Source organism: Hibiscus syriacus, unplaced genomic scaffold, assembly GCF_006381635.1.
Source record: "Hibiscus syriacus cultivar Baekdansim isolate YM2019G1 unplaced genomic scaffold, ASM638163v2 tig00110183_pilon, whole genome shotgun sequence".
NCBI classification, from domain to species: domain Eukaryota; kingdom Viridiplantae; phylum Streptophyta; class Magnoliopsida; order Malvales; family Malvaceae; genus Hibiscus; species Hibiscus syriacus.
The window spans coordinates 247,840-254,074 of NW_024062614.1; the positions used below are offsets into that span (position 1 = coordinate 247,840).

At 38.1% G+C, this 6,235-nt stretch overlaps 1 pseudogene; it reads left to right on the forward strand.

The window, feature by feature from the left end:
• The first annotated feature begins 427 nt into the window (after positions 1 to 427).
• On the forward strand, positions 428 to 2,386 carry LOC120217074 (annotated as a pseudogene).
• Positions 2,387 to 6,235: the final 3,849 nt, after the last annotated feature.

Here is a 6,235-nt window from a genome sequence, read left to right on the forward strand (position 1 = left end):
ATCATTCAAAATTCTAAAATAAGTATATATCAATAAAATAACACAAAATTAGTAAAAAAAATCAATAGAAAGATTTGCAATTTCAAATATAGAGCCAAACCAGGTGCTACCCAGAACCAATCAAACCCGCCGAAGAGTAAAACCACGAGCAAAATTTTAATGACAACTATGTCCACTCTCAACAATTCTCATTGGGTATTGTTCATAAAACAAGGAAAATTTTGTCATTTCGGCTATACCCTTTGTAATAATTCGACATATACTTCAAATATAAAAGTCGCGCCCTTTAACGGCCATAGTTTGTCCTTGGTTGGTTTTCCATTTTTATTCTTTGTCAACTTTTCTGAAATCTTGTTCTACCTAAATTGGGATTCAGGGGGTTTGGATTTATTGGACTGATCTCTAGGGATTTAAGCTGAATGCTTTTGGTTTAGATTCAAGAATGGCGAAAGTGAGACATTCTCGATTACAAGCAAAGAAACGGTCGACAATGACGCTTGTGTTGTCAATTTTGTTTATGTCAACGGTCGTTTTATTGATGCTTTTGGGACTCGGGATCTTCTCTCTCTTCAGATAAACAACTATGATTCTTCGCCCAATGATCTTACTTCTTATAGACGCTTGGCATCTGAAAGGTGTAACTTTGATTTCTTTTGATTAATAGACAATTTTTTAAGAATTGGTGTTTTACTTGATTTGACTCCATATTTGAGCTGGATTTTGATGCAGAGGGAAAGGCTTGGGGAAAAGAGGGGAGCAGTGGACCGAAGTCCTATCTTGGGAGCCTAGGGCTTTCCTTTATCATAACTTCTTGGTTAGTTTCTATCCTTATTCTTATTACGGAATCATGGAATTGATGTGATTTTGGGCTGTGGGCACAGTTTGTTTCCATGATCTCCTTGTACTTTCTGTTGAGTTTGAGGTCTTCCTCTTCATTCTTAATGACACTATTTTGTTTTTGATTTTGAATGTTTATGCTTTTCAACAGTCCAAGGAAGAGTGTGAGTACCTAATAAAGCTTGCTAAACCTCACATGGCAAAGTCCACTGTTGTTGATAACGAAACTGGGAAAAGTAAAGATAGCAGGTTATCCTCTCAACTCTTCCTTTGTTGTGGTAGTACATGTTTACGATGTAGAGATGTTAAACATCATTTCTCCACTTTATGCTTTTCTTGAAAATTATTTGAGAAATCCTATGCTGTCTGAACACCAGTTATGTGTGGAACTTTAAACCTAATGTTGCATTATGACATTTAGCTTGTATATTTTCACAGCGTGCGGACAAGTTCGGGTATGTTCCTAACAAGAGGGCAAGATAAAATCATCAGGGACATAGAAGAAAGGATAGCAGACTACACTTTCATTCCAGTAGGTACAATATTCTAATTCCAAGCAAAACTGTCAATTATGTTTTACTATGAAACCAACCATTACTTTTTTTTTTTGTGCAAAAATATATTGAGATGTCTTTTTCTTTTCTTGAAGCTCTGGTTATGAGTCTCAATTAAATTGTTTCTCATTTATGCAATTTATTTTAGGTTTTTATTATCTTATGACTTAAGGCTAACATCGTAATCTACAGAGAATGGAGAAGGTCTTCAAGTCCTCCGCTATGAAGTTGGACAGAAATATGATGCTCACTTTGATTACTTCCTTGATGAGTTCAACACTAAAAATGGAGGCCAGCGGATGGCTACGATTCTTATGTATTTGTAAGTTCTGAGCTCTCTACATGTCTGTGATGCATTCCACACTCAATCGTCACAGAAACTTCTGTCTATATTTGAAAAAGAGAACGATCCTTTTTCTCTTACCTAAATTTCTGCTATTGATGCAGGTCAGATGTTGAAGAAGGGGGTGAGACAATATTTCCCGCAGCCAAGGGAAATATTAGTGCTGTACCTTGGTGGAATGAATTGTCTGAATGTGGTAAACAGGGCCTTGCGGTGAAGCCTAAGATGGGTGATGCATTGCTGTTCTGGAGCATGAGACCTGATGGCACACTGGATCCTTCAAGCTTGCACGGTTTGCAGCTGATCCCCTTTCCCACCTTTTCTTTTTCTTTTGCGTTCTATCATTCGTTGCAGTCCAAAAATGATCAGGCTGGAATGCATTTCCATATGAAAAAAAGAAGATTTGAACTGTTATCTGTTGTTGTGCCATGCATTTTTGACAATTATGTTCAAACTTATTTCTCATTTTATCATAGCAACTTTTAGTTCTCTATTGAAGGATTGCTAATTTAACAGTGTCGTACAAGTGATTGCAGGTGCATGCCCTGTGATTAAGGGAAACAAATGGTCCTGTCCAAAGTGGATGCATGTTGAAGAATACAAGTTGTAAGTTGCTCTACAAAAGGATACCATATGTCCAAGGGACATATCAAGCGGTCCGTTGCTGGGAAATTGCAACCCTTTAAACTCAGGTGTTAGGTTCATTACTCTTTCATTTGACCTAGATCTTAGGTCGAGAAATTCTCTACTATCTTTTGGTTTTGCTTTTACCCCTTGGAAATACATGGCATCCTGAACTTTTGTAAAGTAGCAAAATAACCGTGATTTACTCCAGCTCGTTGCGTACTGAGTTTGTCGAAATGTTTTGTTTATTTTTGTTTTAAATATATATATGGAAAAAGCAAAAAGCAATGAATTCGAAATTAATTTAGTTAAATTGTCTTTTAAAAGTAATATATAATCTACTTATATAAAACTTCAGTTCGGATTCAACTATTTTGTTGTTCTAAGATGATTCGCCAAACGACATTGGGAACTGTGAAATAGCAGCAAATGCAATATATGGGTCCGGTATACCTTGGACATGGGATACCACTCAACCCTGGGTCGAAATGATGTGTAGTTTACTAGGGTCAATTGATTCCATTTGAGTCTAGAAAATCCTTGTAAAAAGCAGGAAGTCTGGGAGAGAGAATTAAATGTACTCGAACCCACATACTTAAACCTTCACATTAACCCACTTGATACGAAGTCTAGATCCGCCATAGACTCCAACAACTTATTCCGACTTTCGGCAGTTCAATTCTTTAATAGCCGTTTTGAATAAATAAAATAACGTCCTAATATAGCGTTTCCCGGTTCCCAAAACAAATAATGCTTACGACAAATAATCACAGGCCATAAACTTGAATGAAAATTTAATGAAACTGTAACCAGAAATTAAACACCTGTACTGCGCGGCAGTAGTAGAGAAACCAAACCATTCATCGTGCCTAATTCAGCTCAAACTTGTTGCATCGCGGCTGTAATAGAGGTCAAGTGTCTTTGCAGGTATACGGTGGAGGAGTTCACGTGGGAAGATATGAAGCAAAGTCCAAGCTTTGAAGTTGATTCCCTATGAACATCTATTTGGCAACTTGAGATATTAAACTTTGAAAAAAGAGTAATTTTTGCTGAACTGAATCCGTGTTGGTGCAATAGATGCTACATTGGATCATGCAAATGGTTGGATGGTGTCGAGAGAAACTGGTGACATTTATTCGACAAATGAGCTTACAACTTCCTTCCAGTCCAGGACTGCTTTCTGCCTTGACATACACAATAAAGCAGTCCAAGCCATGTCTTTTCCACCACACTGGTTCAGGATTGCTCTATGCCGTCGCCAACCTTCTTGGATGAATTGACTCTTGTTGTTGGTAATTCTAATAAAGGAAACTAACAAAGTCTCGGTCGCACATAGACAAGTCTGCCCTCTTAGAGTTTTCATTTATCCAGTTGGTAGAACACTAACAGGAACAAGAAACAATGTTTACTGTTTTTGTCATGTCCTTGCGTTATCGTTCGATCAATTGTTTTTACTTCCTTTTCCTTTTTGGATTAAGGTTGTAATGTTGCTAATGATACTTGACAAAGTAATGCAGTCTTCTAGCTTGAATATGGCTTCAAGCCTTCAACATTCTCTTCATTGATTGTGTTATTAATAATTACTCTGTCCCTCTCTATCTTATTTAACCCATCAAAATGCAATTCAAATAACTACAGGTCTTTTTATATCACATTGTATAACACAAGCAAAAAGTGTTTTTTCCTATGTAGCAGCATTCATGAATCATTTTTGCCTGATTTAAAGAACAAGCACAACTGTTTTCTCTCCATCAACTTACGGTACTTGACCACGTCTTGATCCTTCTCCCAACCGAATATTGACATCCTCCTGAAACATTTCAAACATAGTCACATCATATCATCATACTTTCAAAGCACTCTGAAGATAATCATTAAGGATAGAAGGGTCAGCCCACACCAGATCTTAACGTTGTCCAATGGTTCCGCTAGACCAGACAGAGTTCTATACTCTGAAAACCAAAAATCTCCCAATTAATGTTCTTGTTCTGTCTATAACCGAAATTGTCACCAGCACATCTCATTATACTTGGATCATATCAATTCAAAAACAAAAAAATTTGTAACATCCAGATTTTACCCCAAATTACAAACCCTAGAATTTGGGAAATTTTGACCAAAATTCTTAAATGAGAAAATAACCTCAGTGACCAAAAATCCCAGATAATATACGATTTTGACCAACTTTTTTTGAATTTGCGAAAATGACTAACAAAATCGCAATGCGATCTCTAATTCGCATTGCGATCTCCACTATCGCAAATTCGCGTTGCATTTCGCGTTGCGATAATTGAAAATCGCAACTTGTCGTTGCGATAATTGAAAATCGCAACTTGTCGTTGCGATTTTCCAAATTCGTTACGATTTTCCAAATTCGTTACGATTTTCCAAATTCGTTGCGATAGTCTACATTTGTCGTTGCGATAGTCTACAGTTGTCGTTGCGGTAGTCTACAGTTGTCGTTGCGATTTTCCAAATTCTTTGCGAAAATTCGTTGTGATAGTAAAAAAAAAGATTTTGTTTCTTAAGAATTTTCTCTAAAAAGATAGTATCCGCGTGGACGTGTCGAAGACACGTATTACCACGACCACGACCACGACCACGACCACGACCCGAGACGAGACGAGACGAGACGGACGGCGGCGGCGCGTGCGAGAGTCCCTCTTGTTCTCTATCACTCAACAAGAAAGTGGGAAAGCCAAGCCTTAAATACCATTCTCAATAGTGTTTCCAATACTATGTGGGATTTGAGCATTACCAACACTTGTTCCCAATACTATGTAGGATTGAGCCTTAAATAGTGATATTATTTTTGAATGTTTTGCTTAAAATTGCAATAATCGTGATTGATTGTAGATTGACTTTTAATTATGACATATTTAATTGTATAATACTAATGCAATTAGTTGCTGATTCAGTTGTTTTAAGGTGCATGATTGTTAATTGTTTCCTGAATAATCACATTGTATTAGAAACAAGTGTTGGTAATGCTTAATCCCACATAGTATTGGAAACACTATTGGGAATGGTATTTAAGGCTTGACTTTCCCACTTCCTTGTTGAGTGATAGAGAACAAGGAAGACTCTCGCGCGCCGCCGCCGTCCGTCTCGTCTCGGGTCGGGTCGTGGTCGTGGTCGTGGTCGTGGTAATACATGTCTTCGACACGTTCGCGCGGATACTATCTTTTTAGAGAAAATTCTTAAGAAACAAAATCTTTTTTTTTAACTATCACAACGAATTTGGAAAATCGCAACGCGCAACGCGATTTTCAACTATCGCAACGCGAAATGGAAAATCGCAACGCGAAATGCAACGCGAATTTACGATAGTGGAGATCGCAATGCGAATTAGAGATCGCATTGCGATTTTGTTGGTCATTTTCGCAAATCCAAAAAAAATTGGTCAAAATCGTATATTATCTAGGATTTTTGGTCACTGAGGTTATTTTCTCTTCTTAAATTGATAATAGTGACCAAATTGCAAACAATGGGAAAATTTGGAGACTAATTCGTAAAACCTAAATATTTCAATGATTCTCCTTGAAATTTCCCAATTTTCTTTTTAATGGAACTTCAACTCTCGGGTTATAACATGAGCAGCAGCAACCCTCTTTCTTCCTTACTGTTTTGCGCCATTGCTGCCTTGGGTTGCCTTGCCCATCGCCGCCGTTGAAGGAGAAGGTCACCGGTGAGTCGAACGGCGCTTCCCTCCTCTATTTCTCCGTTCTTTTCTTCCTTTTGTCGTTCGACCGTTTTTCTCTCGGTGAGCTACAGGTGGCTTGTTCTCGCCGCCGTGGGGGTCTCAAGTCGGCCGTTTAGGACCGTGGAAGAGTCGGAACTTTACCAGGGAAGGTTCAAGAGACCTGGGTCGCGGTCG